The sequence below is a fragment of the Ranitomeya variabilis genome, chromosome 2 (assembly GCF_051348905.1).
Source record: "Ranitomeya variabilis isolate aRanVar5 chromosome 2, aRanVar5.hap1, whole genome shotgun sequence".
In the NCBI taxonomy this organism is placed as follows: Eukaryota; Metazoa; Chordata; class Amphibia; order Anura; family Dendrobatidae; genus Ranitomeya; species Ranitomeya variabilis.
The window spans coordinates 1,076,401,946-1,076,421,487 of record NC_135233.1 but is presented as its reverse complement, the minus strand read 5'-3'; the positions used below and the strand labels follow the sequence as shown (position 1 = coordinate 1,076,421,487).

At 47.7% G+C, this 19,542-nt stretch overlaps 1 protein-coding gene across 6 annotated transcripts in view; it reads left to right on the top strand.

The window, feature by feature from the left end:
- LOC143808697 (cytochrome P450 2B11-like) overlaps window positions 1–19,542 on the top strand; it is a 535,684-nt gene that overhangs the window by 383,134 nt on the left and 133,008 nt on the right. The window lies entirely within an intron of this gene.

The window sequence follows — 19,542 nt, the reverse complement described above, 5'->3', positions numbered from 1 at the left end:
GTGGACTTTAATCTTGAGCTCCTTCCACAAGTTTTCAATTGGGTTAAGGTCAGGAGACTGACTAGGCCACTGCAACACCTTGATTTTTTGCCTCTTGAACCAGGCCTTGGTTTTCTTGGCTGTGTGCTTTGGGTCGTTGTCTTGTTGGAAGATGAAATGACGACCCATCTTAAGATCCTTGATGGAGGAGCGGAGGTTCTTGGCCAAAATCTCCAGGTAGGCCGTGCTATCCATCTTCCCATGGATGTGGACCAGATGGCCAGGCCCCTTGACTGAGAAACAGCCCCACAGCATGATGCTGCCACCACCATGCTTGACTGTAGGGATGGTATTCTTGGGGTCGTATGCAGTGCCAGACGTGTGTGGTTGGCACCAAAGATCTCAATCTTGGTCTCATCAGACCAGAGAACCTTGAACCAGTCAGTCTCAGAGTCCTCCAAGTGATCATGAGCAAACTGTAGACGAGCCTTGACATGACGCTTTGAAAGTAAAGGTACCTTACGGGCTCGTCTGGAACGGAGACCATTGCGGTGGAGTATGTTACTTATGGTATTGACTGAAACCAATGTCCCCACTGCCATGAGATCTTCCCAGAGCTCCTTCCTTGTTGTCCTTGGGTTAGCCTTGACTCTTCGGACAAGCCTGCCCTCGGCACGGGAGGAAACTTTCAAAGGCTGTCCAGGCTGTGGAAGGCTAACAGTAGTTCCATAAGCCTTCCACTTCCGGATGATGCTCCCAACAGTGGAGACAGGTAGGCCCAACTCCTTGGAAAGGGTTTTGTACCCCTTGTCAGCCTTGTGACCCTCCATGATCTTGTCTCTGATGGCCTTGGAATGCTCCTTTGTCTTTCCCATGTTGACCATGTTTGAGTGCTGTTCACAAGTTTGAGGAGGGTCTTAAATAGTCAGAAAAGGCTGGAAAAAGAGATAATTAATCCAAACATGTGAAGCTCATTGTTCTTTGTGCCTGAACTACTTCTTAATACTTTAGGGGAACCAAACAGAATTCTGGGGGGTTGAGGGGTTGAATAATAAATGACCCTCTGAAAAAACTTTTCCCAATTTAAAAAAAAATAAACAAAGAAATAACATTCTTTTTTGCTGCAGTGCATTTCACACTTCCAGGCTGATCTACAGTCCAAATGTCACAATGCCAAGTTAATTCCAAATGTGTGAACCTGCTTAATCTGCAGGGGGTTGAATACTACTTGTAGGCACTGTATTAATGTGTGTTCCAGGACCTGTGGTGATGTCAGACCACATGGCTAATCATGTGATGGGTTACTGGGTGTGGTTAGCTCTATATAAGACAGGCAAATGCTTAACACAGGGGACATGTGTGGAGGTGAAACCCTCCTGAGTGTGTTAACGCTACAGGACTGAGCCTGGTGGACTGGACACTTTGTTTCGCTTTTCCTGGACTTAAGGCTATTTTGTTTGCTGTTATTTTTCCATGTGGTTTATGACGTAATAAACCCTGTGAACTTTAAAGGAATGTGCCTCCTGAGTGTCAACCGTCGCACCTGAGTGAGTGGAATCCCTACAATATATATATATATATATATATATATATGTCATAGAGACACACATATATATATATATATATATATATATATATATATATATATATATATTTATATTTACTTCAGCGCGATAATGTTGAAAAGTCGGTAATTCAATTGCCGGCTTTTCATTTCTCCTGCCTAAACCCGACAAGATATGACACATGGTTTACATACAGTAAACCATGTCATATCCCCCTTTTTTTTGCATATTCCACACTACTAATGTTAGTAGTGTGTATGTGTAAAATTTCGGCGCTGTAGCTATTAAATTTAAGGGTTAAATCACGGAAAAAATTGGCGTGGGCTCCCGCGCAATTGTCTCCGCCAGAGTGGTAAAGCCAGTGACTGAGGGCAAAAATTAATAGCCTAGAGAGGGTCCATGGTTATTGGCCCCCCCGGCTACAAACATCTGCCCCCAGCCACCCCAGAAAAGGCACATCTGGAAGATGCGCCTATTCTGGCACTTGGCCACTCTCTTCCCACTCCCGTGTAGCGGTGGGATATGGGGTAATGAAGGGTTAATGCCACCTTGCTATTGTAAGGTGACAGTAAGCCAGATTAATAATGGAGAGGCGTCAATTCTGACACCTATCCATTATTAATCCAATTGTATGAAAGGGTTAAAAAACACACACACATGATTAAAAAGTATTTTAATGAAATAAACACACAGGTTGTTTTAATATTTTATTGCTCTCTCAATCCACCTGAAGACCCTCGCTTGGAAAAATAATAAACCAACAATATACATACCCTCTGATGAACTGTCACGTCCCACGAGGTAAATCCATCTGAAGGGGTTAAAATAGTTTACAGGCAGGAGCTCTGCTATAATGCAGCTGTGCTCGTGCCTGTAAACCCCGGCAAATGAAGGAAATGTAGGTCAATGACCTATAATTACCTTCAGTCGCAGTGATGCGCCCCCTGGTGGATGTCCTCATGAACTGCAGCCTGGGAACTTTTTCCCACACTCCAGGTCATATGAGGACATCCACCAGGGGGCGAATCACCGCGACTGAAGGTAACTATAGGTCATTGACCTACATTTCCTTCATTCGCCGGGGTTTACAGGCACGAGCACAGCTGCATTATAGCAGAGCTCCTGCCTGTAAACTATTTTAACCCCTTCAGATGGATTTACCTCGTGGGACGTGACAGTTCATCAGAGGGTATGTATATTGTTGGTTTATTATTTTTCCAAGCGAGGGTCTTCAGGTGGATTGAGAGAGCATTAAAATATTAAAACAACCTGTGTGTTTATTTCATTAAAATACTTTTTAATCATGTGTGTGTGTGTGTGTTTTTAAACCCTTTCATACAAATGGATTAATAATGGATAGGTGTCAGAATTGACGCCTCTCCATTATTAATCTGGCTTAATGTCACCTTACAATAGCAAGGTGGCATTAACCCTTCATTACCCCATATCCCACCGCTACACGGGAGTGGGAAGAGAGTGGCCAAGTGCCAGAATAGGCGCATCTTCCAGATGTGCCTTTTCTGGGGTGGCTGGGGGCAGATGTTTTTAGCCACGGGGGGCCAATAACCATGGACCCTCTCCTGGCTATTAATATCTGCCCTCAGTCACTGACTTTACCACTCTGGCGGAGAAAATTGCGCGGGAGCTCACGCCAATTTTTTCCGCGATTTAACCCTTAAATTTAATAGCTACAGCGCCGAAATTTTACACATACACACTACTAACATTAGTAGTGTGGAATATGCAAAAAAAAGGGGGATATGACATGGTTTACTGTATGTAAACCATGTCTCATATCATGTCGGGTTTAGGCAGGAGAAATGAAAAGCCGGTAATTGAATTACCGGCTTTTCAACATTATCGCGCTGAAGCAAATATTAAAAAAGTATGCTTCCCCATTGAATTGCATTGGGTTTCGTGTTTTGGCCGATCCCCGACCCCGACTTTTTAATAAGATCGGCCGATTTCACTCGACCCGACTTTTGAGAAAGTCGGTTTCGTGAAACCCGACTCGATCTCAAAAAATGAAAAGTCGCTCAACCCTAATAAACAGTTTTAATGTGTAAATGAAGCTAGGCTTTTGGTGAACAAACAGTTATCAAACAGAAACTCGTACAGCCGAATTTTAAGCAAATTGTTCGGGTTCGTAGAACGACTCAAACACCGCCCAAAACAGCTCGAATTTGAAATTCGCAAACAGTTCGCCTCAAACACCGCTCATCTCTAGACATCACACACACCAGTTGGTGAGCTGGAAGCTGCAAATGCTGCTAAAGCATGGCAAGGGTGGCTGAAGCTGTAGCAGACTTTCTAAAATGGGCAGATAGATGGCATACTTTCACTAGCAGATCCGACAGCTCCTGGCAGCTTTTCAGAAAACGTTGACCCACGAGGTTAAGCACATGGACCAAGTAAGGTACTTGTGTGAGCTCACCTTGCCTCAAAGCCTCCACCAGGTTACAGCCATTGTCATACACGACGATGCCTGGCTGTAGATTCAACGGTGTCATCCAAACATCTGACTGCTCTTTCAGTGCTGTCCACAACTTTTCTGCATTGTGCTTTTTGTCACCTATGCAGATTAGCTTCAGAACAGCCTGTTGCCGCTTGGCTGAGGAAATGCTGAAGTGGTTCCAGCTTCTGACAGATGTCTTAATTTCAGAGATGGAGGATAAAGAGGAGGAGGTGCAGGAGCTGTAGACTATGGGGCAACCCTGATTGACGTAGAGCCAGCAATCCTCAGAGTGGGGAGGATGTTTTCCATTCCAAGGTCCGACTGGGTCCTGGCTTCCACTATGTTAACCCAGTGTGCCATCAGTGAGATGTACCTTCCCTGCCCACAAGCACTTGTCCATGTGTCCATGGTTAGGTGGACTTTCCCTGTAACAGCATTGTTGAGGGCATGGGTAATGTTGTGGGACACATGCTGGTGTAATGCCAGTACAGCACCTCGGGAGAAATATGGTGACTGGGGACCAAGTACCTTGGGACAGCTGGCGCTATCAGGTTGCGGAAAGCTTCCATCTCAACAAGCCTAAAAGGCAGCATTTAAAGAAGTGCATGCAGAAGAGAAATATTAGAATTTAGGACTGTGGCTTGTGAGGCGTTGGCTGGGTATTTCTGCTTGCCTTCCAAAGACTGGAGTATCGACAACTGAAAGCTATGCTGGGACAAGGACATGGACTGGCTTGATGATGGTGCTGCTTGACTGTGGGCCACAACAGGTGCAGGGCTAGAGGCCTCTTCACATGCACGCTGTACTGGAGATTGGCTGCTACGCAAAACGGTGGAAGAAGCAATGATGTCACCTACAGACAGTGGTCCTGGAACATGGGGTGCAGCCCACAAAGTCGGGTGCTTTGCTGCCATATGCCTGATCATGCTGGTGGTGATCAGGCTGGTTGTTTTGCTACCCCTGCTGATGCAGGCATGGCAGGTGCTGCAAATGGCCTGTGGGGTTATCAGCAGAGTCTTTAAAAAATAACCAGACTCGGGAAGATCTAACAGTTGGAATTGCAACTTCCATCATGTTGCTGATACCGGGAACGGATGAACGCCTTCTGTCTGTGGCCACCACACAGCTTCTTCCTGCCTATTGGGGTGATATGCCTCTTTTCGAATGTGTGCTGCTGCCCTCGCTCTGCATGTCCTCCTTCCAGGATGGGTCAGTCACATAGTCATCCACCACCTCATCTTCCAGATCCGCACCCTGCTCCTCCTCCTGACTTTCTGGCAATTGTGTCCCATCGTCGTCCACGTCTTCTGACACTTTTCCACCATCGCCTTCATGTGACCGGGGCTTGTCAAAGCTTTGGGCATCTCTACATGTGATCTCATCTGTCCTCACTTCAAGTTGACCGGCAGAGAGTTCGGAATCTTGAAATGGAAAACTGAACAGCTCTTCAGAGTGTCCAAGTCTGGGATCAGTTGTCTCAGGGCACTTGGCATGGTGGGAGGAAGGAGGATCAGCATGAGGAATATCCAGGCCACACTCACGGCTCCTCAGACTTGACCATGTGTAAGACATGGTGGTGGTGGTGGCTAAGTGACTGGAAGCATTATCTGCTATCCAACCAACAACCATTTCACACTGCTCATGCTTCAATAGTGCTGTGCTGTGTGGTCCCCTAGAAACTGGGACAAGAACGTAGAGTGAGAAGATGTGGGTCTTTGTCATTGCCCATTTTCACCTTGGCCAAGGCCTCGTCCTCTGCATGCACCATCAGCATCACGTCCACTTCCCCATCCCTCGCCTTGCCCATTTTAAAAGGACTACTGCACTATTTCAAATGCTCAACACAAATGTATTTATTAGGAGCTAAATAATATCTGATCAGTATGCCTGTAAATCTAAGATTTTTCAAACACAAACACCAGGCAGGCCTCAGCCTGACATAACAGACTGTATTCAAATTTGTGGGCATTTTTTTGTAAATTTTATTTATGCATAATAGTGCTGTATATAAGTAGAGTAACAGACAGCAAAAAAAGTGGTACACCGGCCTACAATGCCCAAACTTGGAGCAAGCAGATATATGAGGGCTGTCACAGAAATACGACACTGGCAAATATGTGGCCTTTTTATATTTTTATGCTAAATAGTGCTGTATAATTAGAGTAACAGACAGCTAAAAAAAGAATGACACTGGACTGCAATGCCCAAACTTGGAGCATGCAGATATATGAGGGCTGTCACGGAAAAAACACACTACCAAATATGTGGCCTGTATTTTCTGAATGCAAAAAAAGTGCTGTATATACAGTACAGATCAAAAGTTTGAACACACCTTATCATTTAAAGATTTTTCTGTATTTTCATGACTATGAAAATTGTTCATTCACACTGAAGGCATCAAAATATGAATTAACATGTGGAATTATATACTTAACAAAAAAGTGTGAAACAACTGAAATTATGTCTTATATTCTAGGTTCTTCAAAGTAGCCACCTTTTGCTTTGATGACTGCTTTGCACACTCTTGGCATTCTCTTGCTGAGCTTCAAGAGGTAGTCACCGGGAATGGTTTTCACTTCACAGGTGTGCCCTGTCAGGTTTAATAAGTGGGATTTCTTGCCTTATAAATGGTGTTGGGACCATCAGTTGTGTTGTGCAGAAGTCTGGTGGATACACAGCTGATAGTCCTACTGAATAGACTGTTAAAATTTGTATTATGGCAATAAAAATGCAGCTAAGTAAAGATAAATGAGTGGCCATCATTACTTTAAGAAATGAAGGTCAGTCAGTCCGAAACATTGGGAAAACTTTGAAAGTGTCCCCAAGTGCAGTGGCAGAAACCATCAAGCTCTACAAAAAAACTGGCTCACATGAGGACTGCCCCAGGAAAGGAAGAGAAAGAGTCACCTCTGCTTCTGAGGATAAGTTTATCCGAGTCACCAGCCTCAGAAATCGCAGGTTAACAGCAGCTCAGATTAGAGACCAGGTCAATGCCACACAGAGTTCTAGCAGCAGACACATCTCTACAACAACTGTTAAGAGGACACTTTGTGCAGCAGGCCTTCATGGTAAAATAGCTGCTAGGAAACAACTGCTAAGGACAGGCAACAAGCAGAAGAGACTTGTTTGAGCTAAAGAACACAAGAAATGGACATTAGACCAGTGGAAATCTGTGCTTTGGTCTGATGAGTCCAAATTTGAGATCTTTGGTTCCAACCACAGTGTCTTTGTGCGACGCAGAAAAGGTGGACAGAAGGACTCTACATGCCTAGTTCCCACCGTGAAGCATGAAGGAGGAGGTGTGATTGTGGGGGTGCTTTGCTGGTGACACTGTTGGGGATTTATTCAAAATTGAAGGCATACTGAACCAGCATGGCTACCACAGCCTAGCTACCTTGCAGCGGCATGCTATTCTATCCGGTTTGCGTTTAGTTGGACCATCATTTACTTTTCAACAGGTCAATGACCCCAAACACACCTCCAGGCTGTGTATGGGCTATTTGACCAAGAAGGAGAGTGATGGGGTGCTACGCCAGATGACCTGGCCTCCACAGTCACCAGACCTGAACCCAATCGAGATGCTTTGGGGTGAGCTGGACCGCAGAGTGAAGGCAAAAGGGCCAACAAATGCTAAGCATCTCTGGGAACTCCTTCAAGATTGTTGGAAGACCATTCCTGGTGACTACCTCTTGAAGCTCATCAAGAGAATGCCAAGAGTGTGCAAAGCAGTCATCAAACCAAAAGGTGGCTACTTTGTAGAGCCTAGAATTTAAGACATAATATCAGTTGTTTCACACTTTTTTGTTAAGTATATAATTCCACATGTGTTAATTCATAGTTTTGATGTCTTCAGTGTGAATGTACAATTTTCATAGTCATGAGAATACAGAAAAATCTTTAAATGAGATGGTGTGTCCAAACTTTTGGTCTGTAATGTAAATAGAGCAACAGACAGCAAAAAAAGTAGTACACTGACCTACAATGGCCAACATTGGAGCAAACAGATATATGAGGGCTGTCACGGAAATACCACACTGGCAAATATGTAGCCTTTTTATATTTTTTAATGCTAAATAGTGCTGTATATAATTAGAGTAACAGACAGCAAAATCAGTGGCAAAATTGCCTAAAATACCCAAACTTGGAGCACGCAGATATATGAGGCCTTTTTTGGTGAAGTCAAAACACAAAAAAATAGTAGAACAAGGCTAGCACACACAACTATGCTATGTATGTCTGAAAAAACTATGATTTTTAAACAGGCCTCTGTCTGATAGAACAGACTGTATATTTTTTGGGGGAGGTGAATTTTTGGGGAAATAAAAATTGCAACTAGGTATATAGTAAAGAAGCTGCAGTAGCAGCAGACAGTTATGGAGCTTTGGGAGAGATGCAGGGGAAGCTATATATGCTCATACAGTGCCTGCAGGCCTTGCACTGATGTGGATATGCTGTGCCCTGTCTACCTAGAGCTGCAATATCGGGATCACGAATTAGCCCTATAAAGGACTGTTGATTTCTTAGGAGTTGTGGATTTAACAGTTGCAGACCTACACTAACTCTAAAACCACGATTCTGACCCTATCTCGGCAGCAGCTCTCCCTAATCTCGCTGAATACGGCTAGCAGGGCGGCGCCAGGTCTCTTATACTCGGAATGATGCTGTGCAGCCAAGCCAATCACTGCACGACCACAACAAAGATGGTTGCAGCGTTTCATGGCCTGGCAGACAATCCCTGCACCGTGATTGGGTCTCTAAAGATTGCCAAAAACGTTGGGTGGAAACACCAGTTACCGCCGAATAATCCTGGAAATGCTCGATGCTCATCAAGTACACAGAGCATAGTGATACTCGGGTGAGTAACGAGTAGTGGCGAACACGTTCGCTCATCACTAGAAAGGAAGGGAGGACAAGAGGAATACATTAATTCAAGGTGCAGTAACAGCAAGGCACAAAAATAATATGCTTACAAAGGATCAGAGAGAGAGAGAAAGAAGCAAAAAGTAATGCACTTAATAAATCAGAAAATTGAGAATCGGCACAGACCACAGGTACTACAGACGTAGTAAAGTATTTTACTAAAGACTGTGGAAATAGAATGATCCACCATCTCTGGAATTCATGAGTGAATTTTCCCAAATGGCAAATATCAATCATTTTACACTATATCTATGGAAATATGAAGAGATCCCAAATTAAGATAAACATTAACTTTTATTCAATAATACATAAAACAATTAAAAAAGCAAGAATACAGTCAAAGGACACCGAAAAAATGAACACACAAATAGTACACTGATATCAATGATACACGGGATATTCTACATTAACAATCATAATGCAGAAAAATATTGCTATACCAATATAATGCAGTTTGTAAATTCCCACGGTTATAAGAATAAATACAACAGATATTAATGTAAATGGAGGACTGGCACTAAACATATACTGACATGAAAGCTCCTAACCAGCGTATATATCAAGGGCACATTATATTGACATATAGCCATATGGATTAACTGTTATAATAATAAAATGCAGCGATATAAAGTAGTTCCACTATCTCGATGTACACTGATCTAGATATAAGGCTAATGCAAGTAATAATGTCAGTGTTGCCCACAGCAATTTAGCCACTAGTCCCATCAATCCATTCAAAAATGTAGGAATTACCTGTGCAAAGGTGCTTAGTGTTCGTTCGGTGTCCACTCACCCGGACGTACGTTTCGCCCACGGAAGAAGCATGGAAGATATCATCGATATCAGTGTACTATTTGTGTGTTCATTTTTTTGGTGTCCTTTGACAGTATTCTTGCTTTTTTAATTGTTTTATGTATTATTGAATACAAGCTAATATTTATCTTAATTTGGGATCTCTTCATATTTCCACAGATATAGTGTAAAATGGAAGTTGGGTGATATTTAGTGTTGAGCGATACTTTCCGATATCGGAAAGTATCGGTATCGGAAAGTATCGGCCGATACCGTCAAAATATCGGATCTAATCCGATACCGATACCCGATCCCAATGCAAGTCAATGGGACGAAAATATCGGAATTAAAATAAACCCTTTATAAACTTGTAGGTTCATTCTACATGAAGGAAAACAACTAAGAATAATGTAGGATGTATTGGGGGACGTGGCGGAGACATTAAAGGCACAGAGGTTTAGCCCAATGTAATAGAATAGCAGGTTTTGTTTTTTTTTATGACGTTCGGCGGTAGAAAGATTTTGACTATGTTAATTTTTTTTTATTTTGTCAGATATTGATGTTTCACTACTTCCACGCCCTTCACCTTCTTTTTTACTTCTCCCACACTTTCTTCTTCATTATCCTCATCATCAGCTTCTTTGACATCAACTTCTTCACCTTATTCATCTTCTTCTTCATCTTCTACCTATTATTTTTTTTCTTACATTGTTCATATTCTTTTTATTTTACTATTATCTTCATCATATTCTACTTCTTCATCATATTCTTATTTGTGACAGGCATTCCCGTAGTTGTTATCTATAAAAGTTTGAAGATTACACCTTCCGTTCTGCCTGTCACAAAAGAGTTACATTTGTCCGCGTTCAGTTTGGCCTGCAGCATCAGGCTTTATCCAGGGGCACCACGAGGAGGAACGGACTCACCCCCATACACTGCTTAGTCTTCTTCTGCTTATAATTTAGATAATATTTTTTGCTCTGATATTTAGTGTTATGCTTAATGTTCTTCTGCTCTTTGTTCTGCAGCCTCTTGTTCTTCTGCTTCTCGGTCTTCCAGGTCGTCGTCGTCTCCAGGGTCGTCGTCTCCGGGGTCGTCGTCATCGGGGTGGTCTTCAGGGTCGTCGTCTCCGGGGTCGTCGTCATCGGGGTGGTCTTCGGGGTCATCGTCTCCAGGGTCGTCGTCATCACGGTGGTTGTCGTCTCTGGTGTCGTCGTCATCTTAGGGGTGGTCTTCCGGGTCATCGTGTTTAGTCTCTTGAACTTGGAAATGTAGCAGAAGGTACAAGAAGGCTGAGAAAATGCCGAGAACCAGCTGATGGAACTGGAACTCGGATGGCTACCCGAAGGTCCAAGAGCCAATGGAACTACCGAGGACCAGCTGACGTTACTGGAACCCGGTTACTAAGCAGGAGGTACCCGTGCCTGAAAGCACTACCAAGGACCACCTGACGTTGGTGGAACTCGGATAACCAGAGGGAGGCACCTAAGCCAAAGGCTCTGCCCGGAACCAGCTGACGGTACTGGAACCAGGATGGGGAGCAGAAGGTACAAGAGCAAAAGACACTGCCGAGAACCAGCTGACGGTGCTGGAACCCGGATGGGTAGCCGAAGGTCCAAGAGCCAATGGAACTACCGAAGACCAGCTGACGTTACTGGAACCCGGTTACTAAGCAGGAGGTACCCGTGCCTGAAAGCACTACCAAGGACCACCTGACGTTGGTGGAACTCGGATACCCAGAGGGAGGCACCTAAGCCAAAGGCTCTGCCCGGAACCAGCTGACGGTACTGGAACCAGGATGGGGAGCAGAAGGTACAAGAGCAAGTGTCTGCGTGGCTTTTGCAGGACACGATGCCGGCTGCACAGCAGGGGAACAGCTGGCGGTGCTGAACCCCACTGACACATTGGCTGGTGTTTTTCTCTGTGCAGCTAGCAGTACCGGGCCCCAACTGGCGGTGTTAGAGCCCGGGGTCAGCAGGAGGAGGAGATGGAGCAGAGTGTAGGCCGAAGCCTGCACTGGCGGCAGCTTTGGGTCTGTTGTGCCTGCGTGGCTGTTGCAGGACACGTTGCCGGCTGCACAGCAGGGGAACAGCTGGCGGTGCTGAACCCCACTAACACATTGGCGAGGTGTTTGGCTCTGTGCGGACAGCACTTCTGGATGGCAACTGGCGGTGTTGGAGCCCAGGGACAGGTGGAGGAGGAGGAGGTAGGAGGAGGTAGGAGGGATTGCCACACACACAGCAGGGGAACAGCTGACGTTACTGAACCCCAATAACAGAGGAGGGACTGTTGACTGTGTGTACAGCACTTCTGGACGGCAACTGGCGGTGTTGGAGCCCAGGGACAGGTGGAGGAGGAGGAGGTAGGAGGAGGTAGGAGGGATTGCCAAACACACAGCAGGGGAACAGCTGACGTTACTGAACCCCAATAACAGAGGAGGGACTGTTGACTGTGCGTACAGCACTTCTGGACGGCAACTGGCGGTGTTGGAGCCCAGGGACAGGTGGAGGAGGAGGAGGTAGGAGGAGGTAGGAGGGATTGCCACACACACAGCAGGGGAACAGCTGACGTTACTGAACCCCAATAACAGAGGAGGGACTGTTGACTGTGCGTACAGCACTTCTGGACGGCAACTGGCGGTGTTGGAGCCCAGGGACAGGTGGAGGAGGAGGAGGTAGGAGGAGGTAGGAGGGATTGCCACACACACAGCAGGGGAACAGCTGACGTTACTGAACCCCAATAACAGAGGAGGGACTGTTGACTGTGCGTACAGCACTTCTGGACGGCAACTGGCGGTGTTGGAGCCCAGGGACAGGTGGAGGAGGAGGAGGTAGGAGGGATTGCCACACACACAGAAGGGGAACAGCTGACGTTACTGAACCCCAATAACAGAGGAGGGACTGTTGACTGTGCGTACAGCACTTCTGGACGGCAACTGGCGGTGTTGGAGCCCAGGGACAGGAGGGGGAGGTGGAGGAGGTAGGAGGGATTGCCACACACACAGCTGGGGAACAGCTGACGTTACTGAACCCCAATAACAGAGGAGGGACTGTTGACTGTGCGTACAGCACTTCTGGACGGCAACTGGCGGTGTTGGAGCCCAGGGACAGGTGGAGGAGGAGGAGGTAGGAGGGATTGCCACACACACAGCAGGGGAACAGCTGACGTTACTGAACCCCAATAACAGAGGAGGGACTGTTGACTGTGCGTACAGCACTTCTGGACGGCAACTGGCGGTGTTGGAGCCCAGGGACAGGAGGGGGAGGTGGAGGAGGTAGGAGGGATTGCCACACACACAGCTGGGGAACAGCTGACGTTACTGAACCCCAATAACAGAGGAGGGACTGTTGACTGTGCGTACAGCACTTTTGGACGGCAACTGGCGGTGTTGGAGCCCAGGGACAGGTGGAGGAGGAGGAGGTAGGAGGAGGTAGGAGGGATTGCCACACACACAGCAGGGGAACAGCTGACGTTACTGAACCCCAATAACAGAGGAGGGACTGTTGACTGTGCGTACAGCACTTCTGGACGGCAACTGGCGGTGTTGGAGCCCAGGGACAGGTGGAAAAGCAGAGGAACACAATGTAGGCCGAAGCCTGAGAAAGTCGAAAGGGAACCTTTAACCCCCCCCCAAGGCGTTTGTAGCTGAAAGAGCCAGCTTGTGCAGCACAAAAGATGCAAAAGGAAAAGGTGGCTCTTTTCATCACGCTCCTTGCAAACACAGAACTAAACACTTATAAAATGTGTCCCCTGAAACCGTGAAACCGTCCCGGAGGTGGGACTTTCCTTCGTAATATGACGCAGCACAGCCGTCATTCCTACCCCCCCGGCGCCGCGCCCCGGCTCCTCAGCGTTGTTTGATTCCGTCCTGGAGCCTGCGCTGTTAAGTTATCCCTTGGCCAGGCACACTTAGCGCTGCCCATCTTCTGACATCATTTGGTGTCAGGCTGGCTGCGCCTGTGCGGCCGCGCTGGACGAGAGCCCGCCTCGCAGTGTCTTCTGATTTTATCCCACTGGGGGCCTGGGATCCATGGCCATGCACAGTGCATATCCTCGCCTCTCACTCCCCTCCCTACGGCTTCTTAAGACTGTGCGGTGTCACGACCGTGGCATGCTATTAGGGACCAGCTGACACCGAACAGTCTGAAGAAGCCATAGGGAGATGAGTGAGAGGTGGAGGTTCAGATATGCAATGCGCATGTCCATGGATCCCAGGCCCCCAGTGGGATTAAATCAGAAGACACTGCGAGGCGGGCTCTCGGCCAGCGCGGCCGCACAGGCGCAGCCATCCTGACACCAAATGATGCCAGAAGACGGGCAGCGCTAAGTGTGCCTGGCCACGGGATAACATAACAGCGCAGGCTCCGGGACGGAATCAAACAACGCTGAGGAGCCGGGGCGCAGCGCCGGGGGGGGTAGGAATGACGGCTGTGCTGCGTCATATTACGAAGGAAAGTCCCACCTCCGGGACGGTTTTACGGTATCAGTGGACACATTTTATAAGTGTTAAGTTCTGCGTGTGCAAGGAGCTAAACCAAAATAGCTACCTTTTCCTTGTGCAGCATTACTGCTGCACAAGGTGGCTCTTTCAGTAACAAACGCCTTGGGGGGGGGACAGATTCCCTTACATTTCAGTTGTTGTGTCAGCGTGGCGGTCGCATGACACATTGCCGGCTACACAGCTGGGGATCAGCTGACGTTACTGAAACCCAATAACACTGGGTCGTATGTTTTGACTGTGCAGACGGCACTTCTGAGCCTCAACTGGCGGTGTTGGAGCCCAGGAATTTAAGTTCAGGTGGTAGAAAGATGAACACAACAGGAGACCTGGATAACGTATACAGTGACCTAATTATTTAATCAGGAGGAGGAGTGGCAAATTCCTGCGAGATCCAGGCCTTGTTCATTTTCAGGAAAGTAAGCCGGTCAACGTTATCGGAGGATAGTCGCATGCGACGGTCAGTTAGTACACCACCTGCAGCACTAAAGACACGTTCCGATAATACACTGGCCGCAAGGCAAGACAGCACCTCCAATGCATACTGGCTTAGCTCTGGCCATGTATCCAGCTTTGAGACCCAAAACTTGAAAGGGGAAGAGCTGTCTGGGAGTACAGCAAGAGGGCAAGACATGTAGTCTGTCACCATCTGACGGAACCGTTGCCTCCTGCTGACTGGAGCCGTCTGTGATGGTGTAGACTTTTGTGGGGGGCACAGAAAACTGTGCCACAGTTGGGCCATACTGGTCTTGCCTTGGGCAGAGGCACTGCTTCTGCTCCCTCTTTGTGCAGAGCCTCCACCACTGCCTGGACGCACTGAGCTGCTTTGGAATGCACTAGCAGCACTTCTCTCAGTTGGAATGGAGAAGATGATGGAATTGACCAGTGTGTCTTGGTACTCCCGCATTTTTCGCTCCCGGTTCAACGGTGTGATGAGGCTTTCTACGTTGTCCCGGTAGCAAGGATCGAGGAGGGTGAACACCCAATAATCAGACATGTTGAGAATGTGGGCGATGCGGCGGTCGTTTCTCAGGCACTGCAGCATGTAATCCACCATGTGCTGCAGACTGCCAACTGCCCAAGAAACGCTGTCCCCTGCTGGAGGCGTGGTCTCTGCCCACTCGTCATCACCCCAACCTCGCTGTACACACTGAGTACTGGACAATTCGGTAACTCCTTCCTCTGGACGGATGTCTTCCTCCTCCATTGACTCCTCCTCATCCTCCTCACAAACTGTCCCCTGCCTACGCGTTTGTGAGGAACCACGTGGCGCTGACTGTCCAGAAGATGATGGAAATGGTGAATCCTCATCCTCCACCTCTTCCACAACATCATCCCTTAGCGCTTGCAGTGATTTTTCAAGCAGGCAGATAAGGGGGACAGTCATGCTGACTAGTGCATCATCTGCACTCGCCATCCGCGTGGAATAATCAAAGGGACGCAAAACCTGGCAGACGTCATTCATAGTGGCCCACTCTGTGGTTGTGAAGTCTGTACGGCGCTGACTGCGACTTCTTTGCGCCTGAAGCAGCTGGTACTCCATTACAGCTTGCTGCTGCTCACACAACCGCTCCAACATATGTAACGTGGAATTCCACCTGGTAGGTAGGTCACATATGATGCGATGTTCCGGCAGGCGGTGTCGGCGCTGCAGAGCCGCAATGCGCGATTTTGCCGTGCTGGAACGCCGCAAGTGAGCACACTCTAGGCGGACCTTGTGCAGCAGTGCATCAAGATCCGGATAGTCCCTCAAAAAGCTCTGCACGACCAAATTGAGCACATGTGCCAGACATGGGATGTGAGTGAGGTTGCCGAGGCCCAGAGCTGCCACCAGATTTCGGCCATTATCACACACTACCATGCCTGGCTGGAGATTTGCTGGCACAAACCACACATCGCTCTCCTGCTTGATGGCATTCCAGAGCTCCTGCGCTGTGTGGCTGCGATTCCCCAAAAAAATTAATTTCAACACGGCCTGTTGACGTTTGGCCACAGCTGTGCTCATGTCGGTCGTAACAGGTACACGTTCATCACGGGTCCATGTGGAGGTGGACTGTGACGGCTCCTGCAGCGATGATTCTGAGGAACTGGTGTAAGAGGAGGAGTCAATGCGTACAGAATGGATTCCTGCAATCCTTGGAGTGGGCAGGACACGTCCTGCGCCACTCGCACGGTCTGTACCCGGCTCAACGACATTAACCCAATGGGCAGTGAGGGACAGGTATCGCCCCTGTCCATGTTGACTGGTCCACGCATCGGTGGTGAGGTGGACCTTGCTACTGACGGCGTTCAGTAGCGCGTGTTTTATGTGTCCCTCCACATGCTTGTGCAGGGCAGGGACGGCTTGCCTGCTGAAGTAAAAGCGGCTGGGCACATTGTACTGTGGGACTGCCAATGACATCAAGTCACGGAAGCTGTCAGTCTCCACCAGCCTGAATGACAGCATTTCCAGTGAAAGAAGTTTGGCAATGCCTGCAGTCAGAGCCTGTGCTCGTGGGTGGTTTGACGAGAAAGGCCGCCTTTTCTCCCATGCCTGTACTACCGATGGCTGTAGAGTGGGCTGGGAGTGTGTGGATGACTGGGAAAGTGGTGCTGCGGGTGGAATTACAGCGGGTCTCTGGACAACAGGGCCAGAGGTTCTTCCACGGCGATCCTGGGAGGAAGCCGAACCAGCTGCGTGTGAGCTAGAGGAAGAGGCAACACGAGCTGAAGAGGTGGTAGCTGCCGCTGTTGGTTGGCCTAGCTCTTCAGTGTGTTTTTCTAACTCCGCCGGGTGCCTGTTGCGCACATGTTTCCACATGTTGGAGGTATTGAGGTTGCTGACATTTTTCCCTCTTTTGACTTTGTGATGACACACCTTGCATCTGACATAGCAAATGTCATCTGCAACTGTGTCAAAAAAGGACCAGGCACTGCAAGTCTTGGGAGCGCCCTTTTTGGCTTTTGGAAGAGACATGCTCCTAACGGGTGCCAAAGCGGAGGCTGCAGGATCCGCAGTCTTCCCCCTCCCTCTCCCTCTTTGGGCCGTACGGGGAATCTCTTCCTCAGAGCTGCTCCCACCACCTTCCTGTCCCTCACGCCAAGATGGGTCAAGGACCTCATCATCTACACTACCCTCTGCCCCCAACTGCTCCTCCTGGGTAGTCTCAGCAGCAGAGCACGCACCAGTAAGTGGCACCTGAGTGTCATCATCAGCTGATGCGGCCTGCGATGTGGTGACCGGAGCCACTGGCCCACCCGCCTCTTCAGAGGAAGACAGAAAAAGCTGTTGGGCATCACTGCACCCTGCCTCTTCTTCCATTTCTCCAATGCTGCTTGGCTGGCCCCCTGTTTCCAAGCCAAGAGATTCAGAGAACAGAAGTAGAGACGGCTCCTGTCCTGGGCTCTCTGTCTGCCTGGGCAATTTGGCAGGTGGTGAAGAGACAGATGGCTGCTCTCCAGTGCTCTGTGTCTGAGAGGATGTGGCACTAATTGAAGTTGATGCATTAGCTGCCATCCATCCGACAACGGCTTCAATTTGTTCTTCACGCAGCAGCGGTGTACGGCGCTCTGACACAAAGCTGCGCATGAACGACTGTTGCCTGGTGAATGTGGGTGCTGATGAGTCACCGGTGCCCGCAGCAGGCACAGAATCCCCACGTCCCCTCCCTGCTCCGCGCCCACGCCCACGCCCACGTGCCTTACTCACTGCCTTCTTCATCTTGGTTGACTGATAAAGATAAGCAGAAAAGTACTAACGGCTTTGTGTGCTTATTCCTGAGCAACTCCTCCTAACAGGTATAAGAAACACTAATTTTCTAAAGTGTGGACTAGACTTTAATATGAGCTATTGTGGCCTACACAAATGTAAAGTGGTGTAACTGGTGTGTTTGGTGAACTTTATTATTTATTTATTTTTTGGGGGCTGAACTGACAACGGATAGAGCTGCAGTCACACGGAGACCGTGCAGACAGACGTAAACGGCGCTGCAAGGCCCAAAAACCCTCCTCTACGTTATCCTATGTAGTGTTTTTCCACAAGTTAGCTGGAGACGGGTGGAAAGACACTAATAGGAATTTTTTGAAAAAATGTGCAGCAGCCTGCACTACTTAAAACAAAATGAAAATTGATTTGGCGGTATGACGCAGTGAACAACCCTGAGCTGGAGACAACCGGGCTATGGCTGCTCACAGACTACAGGGCGAGCTGCAGTCACACGGAGACCGTGCAGACAGCCGTAAACGGCGCTGCAAGGCCCAAAAACCCTCCTCTATGTTATCCTATGTAGTGTTTTTCCACAAATTAGCTGGAGACGGGTGGAAAGACACTAATAGAATTTTTTTGAATAAATTAGCAGCAGACTACACTACTTGAAAAAAAAAAAAAAAAAAGAACAGTATGAGGCAATGAACCACCCTCCCTGAACTGAATACAACCAGCTATGGATGGCCTATGTGGCTGCACTCAGACTAGAGAGTGGGCTGCACTCACACACACACACACACAGACCTTGCAGATCGCTGTGAAAACAGCGCTACAAGGCAAAAGCAAGGTGAATAGTAGGTGAACACAGTGGTTGCTAAATTAGCCTTTGGAAAGCACAAAGAAGCAAATCGCTATCTCTACACTGGCCCTCAGTCAGCAAACAGCGTCCTGTCACTAACTGAATTCACAGCAGAGTGATCGCAAAATGGCGCCAGCGACTTTTAAACTGCATCATGACATCATTTCAGCAGCCAATCACAGCCTTGCCAATAGTTTCATGCCCTCCATGCTAAACAGGATGTGCCCACGCTTGGAATCATTCTCATTGGCTGAATTTCTGCATTTTGAATCTTGGAACTTCCGATTCCGGTATCCGATACGCGGCAAGTATCGGAATCCCGGTATCGGAATTCCGATACCGCAAGTATCGGCCGATACCCGATACTTGCGGTATCGGAATGCTCAACACTAGTGATATTGTATGTAGAATTGCCCTTTGTATCATTCTGGACATTTTGATTGATAAATATCAATCATGTCAAAAGAATGGTGTAATCAAGTTTTGTTAATAACTCGGCCATAGGTACTGTATAGGGAACACAACTTCCAAAACCAACAATTTTAGAAATACGATGAAAGGCACCTTGCCAAAATGAAGCCACTAGAAAACAATCCCAAAGAAATACAAGATGAATTCTATACACAGAACATTCATTATACAATCATTAATAACCGCATTGAAAGAAGCCAAGGATGTAAGTGTGTGTTTTTCTGTGCATGATGCTCATACTGGATAATTACATTTTTCCAAACAACTCAATTTATTTTCTACATTTTGCAATTTGCATAAAATTATCATGGCTATTGA